The sequence below is a fragment of the Protopterus annectens genome, chromosome 3.part1 (genome assembly GCF_019279795.1).
Source record: "Protopterus annectens isolate FY-2018-M chromosome 3.part1, PAN1.0, whole genome shotgun sequence".
Taxonomy (NCBI): Eukaryota; Metazoa; Chordata; order Ceratodontiformes; family Protopteridae; genus Protopterus; species Protopterus annectens.
The window spans coordinates 881683924-881696354 of NC_056732.1; positions in this window are offsets into that span (position 1 = coordinate 881683924).

The window sequence follows — 12431 nt, forward strand, 5'->3', positions numbered from 1 at the left end:
AACAAGGACATTGGGAACCTCCAAACACTGGACCCTACCCAGTTCAGCTTTGTTAAGGGCAGATCATGCCTCCTAAACCTGGTGGACTTCTTTGAGACAGTTACCAAGGCTATAGATGAGGGAAAGGTGGTACACACAGCCTACCTAGACCTCACTAAGGCTTTCAACACCATTCCTCATTCTGGTATTATAGACAAGCTCACCAGCCTGAACGTAAACCCCTGTGTCATAAGATGGGTTGCCAACTGGCTCACAGACAGAACCCACATGGTGAGAGTTGTGGGAGATAGGTCCGACTCTAAACTGGTTACAAGTGACATTCCCCAGGGCTCAGTCCTAGGACCCCTCCTGTTCGGCATATACTTCTCAAAGGTACAGGCAAACACAGGAGGACTATGGCTGACCAAGTTCACAGACAACTGTAAACTAGGGGCTATAATTGACTCTCCGGCTGACACAGACATCCTCCAAAAGGGTCTCACTGAGACGAATACCTGGTGTCAAAATCATGGCCTCAAGCTAAATGCCAAAAAGTGCATAGTCATCTCCTTTGGAAAAAACAAAGTACCCACAAACTACCACATAGGTGGTAGTCCCCTAACTATAGAAGATGAAATAAGGGATGTGGGGATGCAGGTAGATAGTAATCTCACCTTTGATAATCACATTGCCAAAGTGGTTAGAAAATCCTTCTATGTGGCCCACCTAATCAGAAAAGGATTCAGATCAAGATCAAAAGAGGTCATTGTGCCCTTTTACTCATCACTCATCAGACCCATCATAGAGTACAATGCCCCATTTGGGATGTACCTTACAAGACACCTGCAACAGTGGAAAGACCACAGAAGTACCTCACCAAGAGGATCACTGGCCTCAAACAGATGCCCTATGTAGCTTGACTGAAGAAACTCCAGCTGTAAAGGGTTGCATACCGCCTACTCAGAGGTGATCTTTGCCTGACATACAAGGCCATGTCCAACCCAGAATTGATGGACATGGTCCACCTAAAGAAAACCTTATCCCCTCGAGCCACATGTTCTAGGGATCTAAACCTCACCACAACAATAAATAGGACATGCTGGAGGGATAGATTCCTGTCCCAGAGACTTCCCATGCTTTGGAACAAGATTCCAATCTACATTAGGCAGAGCTCCTCGCTAACACTCTTCAAATGAAACCTTGATGAGTGGATGGGAAACAGAAAGTTTACCCCGGGGATCACTTCAGTGGTTCTGCTGGACAGAGGCACAGGGAACTAATCTAAGAAGGCGGTGAAAGCCAACACATTCTGGCTAGGCTTATAAATGCCTTCAGGCAGATAACCTAGTACCTATCTATGAACCTATATAAATCCAGTTTGATCATTATTTATTGTTTTGGATAGTGGTATTTTCATTCTGTTAGTTAATATTGCCATAAATATCTTATAGTCATTATTTAATAATGATATAGGTCTATATGAGGCACAGAGGTTTGGGGATTTGTTTTCCTTTAGGATTAGTGTGATTAAGGAATATCTCCAAGAGGGTGGTATTAAAGCTTGTGACTGAATTTCTAATAGGGTTTTATGGAAGACAGATAGTATATTTGAAGGAAAAAGTTTATATATTTCCTAATTATGCCATCTATACCTTGAGCTTTATTACCCTCTTTTATTGTATCTGTAATTTCTTTGTAGGATATGGGTGCTTGCAGATCTATTTTTAATTTTTCTGGTATTTTTTTTATATTAGAATATTTTTCATTTAGATTTAATTGATCGATATGTATATTTTCTTTTTGGAAATGTTCCATATAGTGATTTCTATAGGCATCAATAATCATTATAGCTTTCTTCAATTGGTGTGTGTGTTTGTGCATTTCTGAGGGATGTCATCAGCCACTGTTCCAATGCATAGCATGCATTTCCCAGTAAATGACCCTGTTAGATATCACCCTTAGTAAACATCTGACACAGCTGGGAGTTGTGCCAGATATGTTATTTGTGATAACTGCTTGAGTTGCCAACACACACATCCAAGATGATTCCCTTAACGTTACACATGACTTGGCAGTTAAACAAGTGGAAGTCCTTTCTATTTATGTGGACCCTTCCCTGTACCCCAGGTGGTGTTTTGATTTCTATATGTGTACAGTCCATGGCATCCAGTACTTCATGGTAGTGTGCTAAAGGTTAAAAGTCCTGCATATTTGTGGCCCTGTCCTCAGGTGTACAGGGAAAATATATGTAATCACTGGCATGTTAGAGCATAGCATTCAGGAATTGATGGAGGATCTTGGATGCTGATGACAATGACACACTCAGAATCTCCCTTATTGGTCCCTGAAAGGTTCCTGTAGCTAAAATTCTAAGTGCTACACATACCATTTCCTCCACTGGTATTGGTTCCCTGCTGTTTGTGCTGTGTCTGTGTTGAGGACAACAGATGTTGTAGAGCTCCTGTAGTGTGTCTCAATCCATCTTGTAGTGCTGTAAAATTTCCTCATACAGATTGTAAAAGTTAACCAGGGTATGAAAACTCTTCTCTTTCTAGGCCGTGGTCTATTAGCAGCAGCAACATCATAGATTTCAGCCTGATGCACAAACACATGAATTAAAGCAACAGCAGCCTCTAACATTCTTTCTCTGTAGACTCCTTTCCATGGCTGTACTCCAATAAGTTTTTGAATTGGCAGGGAAAATCAGCACTGAGTCTACATGGTTGCTTTATAGCTTATTCAGTAGCTTCTGTATCTTGAATTGGTTGATTAGCATACAGTTCAGCTGCTTATGCAGTAATTAGCATACTACATTTTTTACCATATTTGTGTGGCTCTACAAATAGTGTAGAGCCAATTACTGAATCTAAAACTGTGTGCTATCATCTGCACACCATGGCGCGATGCGCACATGGTCTTAACAGATCATGTAGGCTTTATTGAATCCAGCCTAATTATCTGGAAGTGATCTCTCAAACTATTATTAATGCTGAACAGGCAGGTTTTGTTGATTTTCAGTCCAGTGCTGATAATGTAAAATCCTTAACAATATCGATGTAAGAAAGTATAAACAGATCACACCAGGCTGTGGAAATAATTAATCTAGTTTGAAATAGTTTTTGACTGTTAGTTGGTAATATCTGTGGAAAATAGAGATGCCCTATAGTTTCTTTCTTAATTTATTGTACTAGGTGGAGTTTGGTAAGAGCATCCCAAGGACAGAGTACTTACCTATTTGGTTCTCTTACCTACTTTTAATGTCTGTAATGGTACGAGTCAAGAATGAACTCTTTCCTAATTTCCTTTTCTTCTAGGTATTAAATTATTGCATTGTACTTGCTTTGTGATCCGGATATCTCTGGAAAGGTTTAATGAGGTAAAAACTGTCAGCATTTTTATTTGTTGATGACTGGGGTGGCTCCCTTTTGAATTGTCAGTACTCAAAATAAGAAGTCCCAAAATGACAAAAAAAAAAAAAAAAAAAGAAAACAAAAATAGAGAACAGCAGATGATGAACATTGATTTTCTACTTTCAAATTATATTTTGCAAGCTCCTCTGCACCCATATGTGAGTTATTGCCAACTGTGCCAGGAGAAGTAGGGAAGTGGATGTGTAACATATGCCAGCATAGCTAGCTATAGTTTTGTAAAGAATTATATGCCATTTCTATATCAAACTGATTTGTACAGGTGCTTGTGGTGAAAATGTATTTGTAAAGCTGCTTGTATTAAAGAATGTACCAACAGTGAGTCCTGCTAGACAGAAAAAAGAATTACACCTGTATGTTAGACTGTATTATAACTGTTGAAATTAATATTGTAACAGAGGGTACTGGAACAGAAGTGGTTAAACTCAGTCTGAAGTTAAATTTCCTGATAGGTCATAAAGATTGTATCTTACAATTCTGATTGCAGCCAGAGATGAAATGTCTTTAAAAACAAGGACTTGTTCCCAGGTGGAAGTGTTGAAATGGTTTTATAGCTTCCAGATGCTATAACACATCTCAGCAAAGCTCCATCTGTATGTATGGTAACACATACTATGTGCGAGATTTTGGTTCATGTTTCTAGTGAAGGGGGTAGTATGGGAACCAGAATTCAGATGACCAGATGTATGTAATGTCATTCTGTAATCCAGCACTGAAATGATGTTTTAATACTAGATGAGATAGACGTCTCAGAGCAGTCTGTTTTTGAAAGCTTTAGTATGTAACTAGGGAATAGTAATTTTATTTTATTTATTTATTTTACATTTATTGACCAGGATAGTCTGACTGGATAGATGTCCATTTTCAGCGGAGGCCCGGGGAGAAAAGCTCCAAACTTACAAACAGATAAAGATAAGCAAGTTACAGTATATGCACAAACATATTGTATTAACATACAAGTTACAGCATCACATTTCAAGCCTATGAAGAATACAGATTGTATTCAGAAATATATGCAAATATGTTACAGTTTCTCTTATCAAACCTATAGGTACAACTTATATACAGAGTATCTGAAAAGATGCTACAGTTTCTCTTTTCAAACCTTTTTAGTGTAAAAGGTTAGTCACTGTGAATAAAAAAATTGCAGGGATATGGAAGTAGATGAGACTTTAGTCAGGATTAGAGCAAGGACACAACCAGTGAATTTTAAAATACTGGGTTAGATTTTTTTTAACTGATTAAGGGAGGGGTTCAGAGTAAGGCCAGATGGGAGCAAATTCCAGGTTTTGCCTACTGAATTTCCAAAAAAGATTGTCCAGATAGGTTGTTAACTTTAACAGATTGAACCAAAAGTTTTGTAGTGGAACAAAGTGACCGAACATTTTTGTAGGATTGGATAATGTTTTTAAGGGAGGGCATTTTTTTCTGGAGGGTTAATAACCTTGAATGCTACAGTAAGTTGATTATACTGAATTAGCCTGGGGAGTTCTAGCCATCCTAAGAGGTTTAGGTTTTGACAATGGTGTGTCATGTAGGCAGCTCCTGTGGCAAACCTGGCAATTTGATTGTAGTAGCTAGAGAGTTTTCTGAGATCAGTTTTGTTCCAGTTAATGAGTATTGGTGAGGCATAGAGTAGAGTTGAAAGCAGATGGGTATGGGCAATGGCAGTCCTTGCTAGAGGGGTGAGAAAATATTTTTTTTTTATAGGGAGCCAAGTTTTTTATTAATGGTTTTAATAGATTGGTTTACATGCATATCATATTTGAGGTGGTTGTCTATTATAACACCCAGGAGTTTGGTATACATATCTGGTGAGATTATGGTCCCATTGTTAAATGTTATAGTAAACAAAGGTTGAGAGGATTTGTGAGTAGGGGAGAAGAGCAATAGGTTTTTTATTAGGGTTTAATATCAGCTGTGGATTAGAGATGCAGTTTTCCACTGTATTAAAAGGTATTCTTGGTTAAACTAAGGAGATATGTAAGGGTAGAGGTTGAGCAAATCAGGGTGGAGTCAACAGCATATTGTATACAGGTTGTATCTGGGATTACAGTGTGGAGGTCATTGATACAGAGGGAGAAAAGAAGGGGACCTATTATGGAGCCTTGAGGGACACCAAGGGTAATGGGGAGAAGGGTGGAGAGTTTGTCCTGCCAAGGGACAGCCTGCTGTCTTCCACTATGATAAGATTGAAACCATTGTATGGCATGGTTGTTTAGTTATATTTTATTTAGGGTAAGTAAGAGTAGCTGGTGGTTAACCATGTCAAAGGCCTTGGAAAGATTGAGAAACAGGGCAGAAAATAGTTTGATGTTGTTACAGTTGGAATTTATGACATTAAAAAAAGAGAGGAGGGCTGAGGTTGTACTGTGTTGTGGTCTAAATCCATGCTGGGAGTTGGCCAGAAAATGATGTTGAATAAGGTAGTGTAAGAGTTGTTTATGGATACACTTTTCCATACTTTAAGCCAGAGGGGAAAGGATATCTATTGGTCTATAGTGTGACAGCTCAATGGAGCCGCCTCCTTTGTGGAGTGGTATGACATGTGATATTTTCCAGATAGAGGCTTCAGGTATCATTCTGTTTATCAAAATAGAGACAGGGTATGCTATACCATCAGCAGCTTTTTGCAGGTAGTTTGCAGGGAGGAGGAGGTCAGCTGAAATGGTGGTTGGTTTGAGTTTTTTTAATTAAGACTCTAATGAGTGAAGTCAGAACTTTTTGGAAGCTAAACAAGAGAATGACACTGGGTTTAGGGGTTTCAGCGTTAGGACAAGTGAGCTTAAGTTTGCTAGCAAGGGCATGGATCGTTTCTGTAAAGAAACTGTTGAAGGTGTTGACAAAGGACTGTGGCAATTTTTGGGTTGGGGCTGAGGGGGTTAGAGTTGTGGATTGTCCTGGGTGGAGGAGTTTGTTATTACCTGCCCAGAACCTCTGTGGCTTGTTCTGGTGTTTCTGCTGTAGATGGCAGAAATAGCTTTTTTTTTTTGTCTAGTAATATGGATTTTTTGTATCATTCCTATATTGTCGAAATTCGAGTTGATCTTGTGGGGCTTTAGAGGAGCACCAGGTATTCTAGGCATTATTTCTTTGGATGATCTTTAGTTTGGTTTCTTAAGTGAGCCAGTGGGCAACTTTTGTTTTAATTTTAATAGAGCGTGCAGGTGCATGGTTGTCAAGGATGGCCAGGAATGTGTTATTAAAGTGTGTTACTGCCTCATCTAGTGGTAGTTGTTTTAGAATTGACCAATTGCATAATTTACGTTCTTCTAAGAATTTATTAAGGTTAAAGTATTTTTTTATTTCTTATTGTTTTATAGGTGGGTAGATGTGGGCATTCAACTTTATGCCTAATAGTATACATTAATAAATTATCACTTACATCTTCAGGGAGAATACCTGATTTGTACATGTGGTGGGGGCTATTAATTAATTTCCAGCCTAGGATACTTTCTTTATTGTTAGGCTTGCTGGTCCTAGTAGGGGAGGTTATAGTTTGTGAAATACCATGTAGGTTTACGTGTGGGATGAGGTCTCTGCAGTGCAGGTTAACCAATCTATATTGAGGTCCTTTAGAACAATGGTCTGTTGGGGAAGGCATTGGATAGCCAGTGGAGGATGTCTTCTAGGGTCCCTGAGTTATTACCTGGAGGAATATAGACACATACTATGTTTATACATTTGTTTTTATTTATTTGTAGCTTGGAAATAATAATTTCTGCTTTGTTAAATATGGGTGGTTGAAGGCTGTCTAGAGTAACATTTAGGGTGGTTTTATAGAGAACAGAAACCCCTCCCACTTTTCTTGGTAGTACATTCTAGCCTGAGTATATTATACCCTGGAGATAGAATTTCATTATCTGGCATAGTTGGTTTTAACCATGTTTCGGTGAGACAAAGTATGGCGGGAGAGTAGGTTGTTAGGAGGGCATGGAGGTTGTGGACCTTATTGTTGATGCTTCTAATGTTTAAGTGGAAGGTCAATAGTGAGTTGGGGGATATATTTCGGCTTTGTCTTATGTCTGGGCTGTTATGATTAGAGTTGGTGTTGTCTGGGGATGGTGACCCAGGGTTGGAGTGGATATCCCCATCAATAGTAAGGGTGTGGGACAAACTAGCTCTGAGCTTTAGAAATTTATTTATCAGTTTTGGGTAGTACTTAGTTTTGGTGTTAACATATTTGGATATAACAGGGTGGGTGTTAGCAGGGGTAAAGGAGTTGGAGTTGATGGACTTGAATGAGTGGGCAGAATGGTTTGAGAGGATTGGGGTGGAAGCAAGGTATTTGGAATGGTTGAATCCTATATGGGATAGTTTCATAGATTCATAGGTTTATAGGTAGGTATTAGGCTATTGGCCCTAGGGCCTATATAAGCCTAGCCAAAAAGGTACCCTGGCTTTTGCCACCCAAAAAAAATATTTTCCTGTGCCCCTGTCGAGCAGAGCTACAGAAGTGATCCCCGGGGTGAATTTCCTATCTCCCATCCAATCATCAAGATTTTTCTTGAAGAGTGCTAATGAGGAGCTTTGTTTGATATAGATAGGTAGTTTGTTCCAGAGTGTGGGAAGTCTCTGGGACAGGAATCTATCCCTCCAGCATGTTCTGTTTATTGTAGTGACAAGGTTTAGGTCCCTAGAGCATGTAACTCAGAGGGATTGGGATTTCTTTAAGTGGAGCATGTCCAACAGCTCTGGGTTTGACATAACTTTGTATGTTAGGCAGAGATTGCCTCTGAGTAGGCGTTATGTGACAGAGTAAAGCTGGAGTTTTTTGAGACGGCCTGCGTAGGGCATTTGTTTGATGCTGGTAATCTTCTTTGTGAGGTATTTCTGCAGCGTTTCTAGTTGTTGTTGTAGATGTCTTGTGAGATACGTACCAAAAGGAGTGTTGTACTCTATAATGAGTCTAATTTGTGATGAGTAGAGGGGGAAAATGACCTCTTTTTTCCTGGATGAGAAACCTTTTGTGATGAGGTGTGCCATGTAGAAGGATTTCCTGACAACTGTGGCAATGTGATTATCAAAGGAGAGACTGCTGTCCACCTGTGTCCCAATGTCTCTTATCACACTTCTGGTGTTAAGTAGACTACCGTCTATGTGATAGTTCATGCCATCTATGTGGTAGTTCATGGGTACAGAGTTTTTACCAAAAGGTAAGACAAAGCACTTTTTGGCTCTGAGCTTGAGGCCATGACTTTGACACCAGGCATCTGTCTCAGTGAGGCCCTTTTGTAGGATGCCCACATCATTAGGAGTTTTGATTATGGCTTCTAGTTTGCAGTCATCTGCAAACTTCATTAGCCAAAGACCTTCTGTGTTAGCCTGTACTTCTGAGAAGTAGATACCAAACAGGAGAGGACTCAGGACTGAACCCTATGGTACTCCACTTGTCACTGGTCTGAAGTTGGATTTGGAGTCTGCTACTTTCACAGTGTGGGTTCTGTCAGTGAGTCAGTTGGCAACCCATCTTGTGACATAGGGATTTATACATAATTTAATGAGTGTATCTATAATTCCAGAGTGAGAGATGGTGTTGAAAGCCTTGGTGAGATCTAGAGAGGCTGTGTGAACCACCTTACCCTCATTTATGGCTTTGGCGACTGCTTCAAAGAAGTCTATCAGGTTTAGGAGATATGATCTGCCTTTTACAAGCCCGAACTGGATGGGGTCCAGAGATTTGAGATTACCAATATCATTGTTTATAAGTTCCATGATGATACATTTCATAGCCTTGCAGACCAGGCTCGTCAGGCTAATGGGGTGGTATTTCCTGGGGTCCATGGTGGCTCCCCCTTTGTGGAGTGAGATAACCATTGCTGTGCACCATTCAGCGGACACAAAGCCTGAGGTGAGGCTATGATTGAACATGGTACTTAGGTGGGGTGCCAGTTTGTTCTATAGCTCATGTAGAACTCAGCCTGGAATGTTGTCAGGTCCCATGGATGCTATGTTCTTGGCTTTGGATAGTGTGGTTTTCACCTGTGCAGTCGTGATTACAGGAACTTTGCATTCTTCTGGTATAGAGATGGGCCCTTTGGGGGGTGAAAGGGGGGGGGTAAAGTTAGCATTGAACCCATCTGCCAGGATGTTGGCAATATCAGATGATTCTGTATATTTAGTGCCATTGTGCTGTAACTCAGAGCAGATCTGAGTGTTGCCATTGAGATTCTTGACATAGCTATAGAATGTTTTGTGGTTGTCTTTAGAATCAGTGGCGATTTTGTTTTCTAAACTAGCTTTGGAGGATTTTACGAGTGATCGCAGCTTTTTAGGCTGACCAGGGAGTTCAATCATGGGATTTTACTCTTTTTTTCAACAGTTTCTTTCTTCTGTTGTAGAGTTTGTTTATGGCAGGGGACCACCATATTGGCTTCCTTTTTTGGAGGATAGCACCTTGGTTCTTTTAGGGATTGCACAATCCATGCACTTGTGTAAGTGCTTATAAAGTGCATTTATGTAGGATTCAGCAGTCATACCTCTGTCTGGATGGGTGTCGTGAAGTTTGCCACTTCTGTCTTAAGAAGCATGAAGTTTGCTTTGGAGAGATTTTTTATGGTGGTTTCCATAATGGGGGTGAGGGCGGGATGTGGATGTCTAGGATGATTAGCTTGTGGTCATATCTGACCAACTAGGAAATGACCTCTGGTGTGGAACACTGGTTGCCCATGTTGGTAATGACTAGGTCTAGGATACTGCTGCCCCTGTTGGGGGTGGGGATAAGTTGATCCAAGGCTTTGGAATTTATGAATTCCAGAAAATGTTGAGCAAAAGAGTTGGTGCATGAGTAGTTTTCCCTGTTAATGGTGGCATAGTTGAAATCACCCATTATTAGGGTGTTAAGTTGTACCCTAATATTTTCCAGTGTATCAAGAAATGAGGAGTGGGAATCCTAGGGCATGGTGGGGGATCTGTAGCAAGCTACAATTTGGATTGCGGTATTGCCCAGAGTTAGTTGCACTTTGATAATCTCAGATGCATTATACTGAGCAACTAGCCTGGAGGTGAGGATATCCTTAATGAATATGGGCATGCCTCTGCCTTTAGTGTTTTGGTCCAGGTTAGGTGGCAGAAAGGTGTGGTATGAATTATAGCCTGGTAATGCAGGGGTGCTCTCTGGAGCCTTAAACCAGGTCTCTGTCACTCTACAGATGTCGATGTTCTCCATTTTATGAAGTGCCTCGAGTGAGCAGATTTTGAGGTTTAGACTTATAGCATTGAGTAGCATTTCCCTCAGATTTTTCTTGCTTATACCTGTTACAGTGGTGAGTTTGTCATTTGAGCCTTGCCTAAAAAAAAGGCACTATAGAGGTGGAAAGAGTCTTAACCAGTATCCAGAATCCCAAGGGTGACAGCTGCAGGCCATCTCATGCAAAGCATCTTGGTCTGTCGACCATGTCATCCCAGGCAGTCAGATACTGGATCCCCTTAGAATGACACCAGTAGCTTAGCCAATTGTTGAAGTCATTAATTTTGTCCTTGTACTGTGGTATCATTCTGGGTGATTGCAGGATGCTACTCAGGGATAGGGTCATACCTGACTGGGCTACAAGATTGGACAGCTCCTTCATGTCTCTTTTGTTGTAGTCCAGGGAGGTACGTCTCAGGTCATTCACACCAACATGGACAATGACAGAGTCATATTTGTACTTGTTGGGGAGTGACCTGAATGTGTGCATTATGTGGTGTATCCTAGCACATGACAGAGAGCTGATAGTAACTTTCTCCTTGTTTAGCCTGGGGAGTGGAACTTCAGTATGCCTGACTATAGAGTCACCTATGACTAGAGTGTTGGGTACATTGTTATGCCTTATGGACTGTGGTTGAGTGGCACACTGAGTTTGTGGGCTATGTGTCATGTGGTGTAGGTTTTAAGGGACTATGTCATGAGTGTGGTGTGGTGCAAGTGTTTACCCTCTCCTCTTGACTCTCTAGTCCAGTCTTGGATGAAGAGAGCTTTGCTTCCAGTTTGGCTATGTAAGTGCATCTCTCACAGGTTGTAGTGTTGGGTGGTAGGAGGAGAGAGTTGTATGTGTACATGAGGCAAATGCATGGTGAGAGAATAAAGGGTGATTAGTAAAGGTAGGGTGTAGAGTAGAGGTGATATTTTAGAAGACTAAGTATTAGAGACATACTGGGGTAATACATTCCTGGTAGGTAACCTAGGTGTAATAGTAGGTGGGGCGATAGTGGAAGGGGTGGGTTATAAATGAATTCCTGTTAATGGTTGTCAAAGGAGGGGAAGAGGTTGTGGCTGATGGGTTATAAATTCAGAGGTACTGAGGCAGGTGGAAATAGGGGCAGCAAGGGGCGCGAAGTGAGCCCAGAGAGTAAGCAGAGCGGGGCTTAACCAGACCGGAGGAATCCTCAGGGCCTGTGATTAATGTAAGAGACTTTTTTCTTGCTTTCTTACTTGCTTTAAATTCTAATCTATGTTCTGTTTTTAAACACAGATAGCACCTTTAACAGTACAATTTGGTGGAACTTTTTAGTATTAGGAGTCTTATTTAAGGGCTGGGAAGTTTGGTGCTGTTGACCCAGTATGGTTGAATTAAACAGTTTAAGCAGAAAAGACTTTAGAAAAAATAGTAACCTTAGTTAAGTTTGTTATTGAGGGAAGACCTGTGTGTCTATCCTTTTTTTTTTAAATGCCCAACTGGATGCAGTCCTTCTAACTATGCGAGCCTTTCAGGGTGGAAGCCGTGAGAAGAGATAATGCCTTGGTTATGTTTGTTACTGAGAGTAGACCAGTGTGGCTATCAATTTATTTTTTTTTAAATGCCCAACTGGATGCAGTCCTTCTAACTGTGTGAGTCAGGGTGAGAGCCATGAGAAGAGATAATACCAAGTTTACAGCAGGACACCCCATCTGGGTCAGGAGCACTGGGGTCTTTAGTTCAGTCAGGAAAATATAGTGAAATTAGTTAAGTACTGTTTTTCTTTATCTGTGTGAATCTATTCATCTGTGTTATTTTAATATTTCCTGTGATTGAAATCCTGTTGTTTATAATGAATAGATTTTTA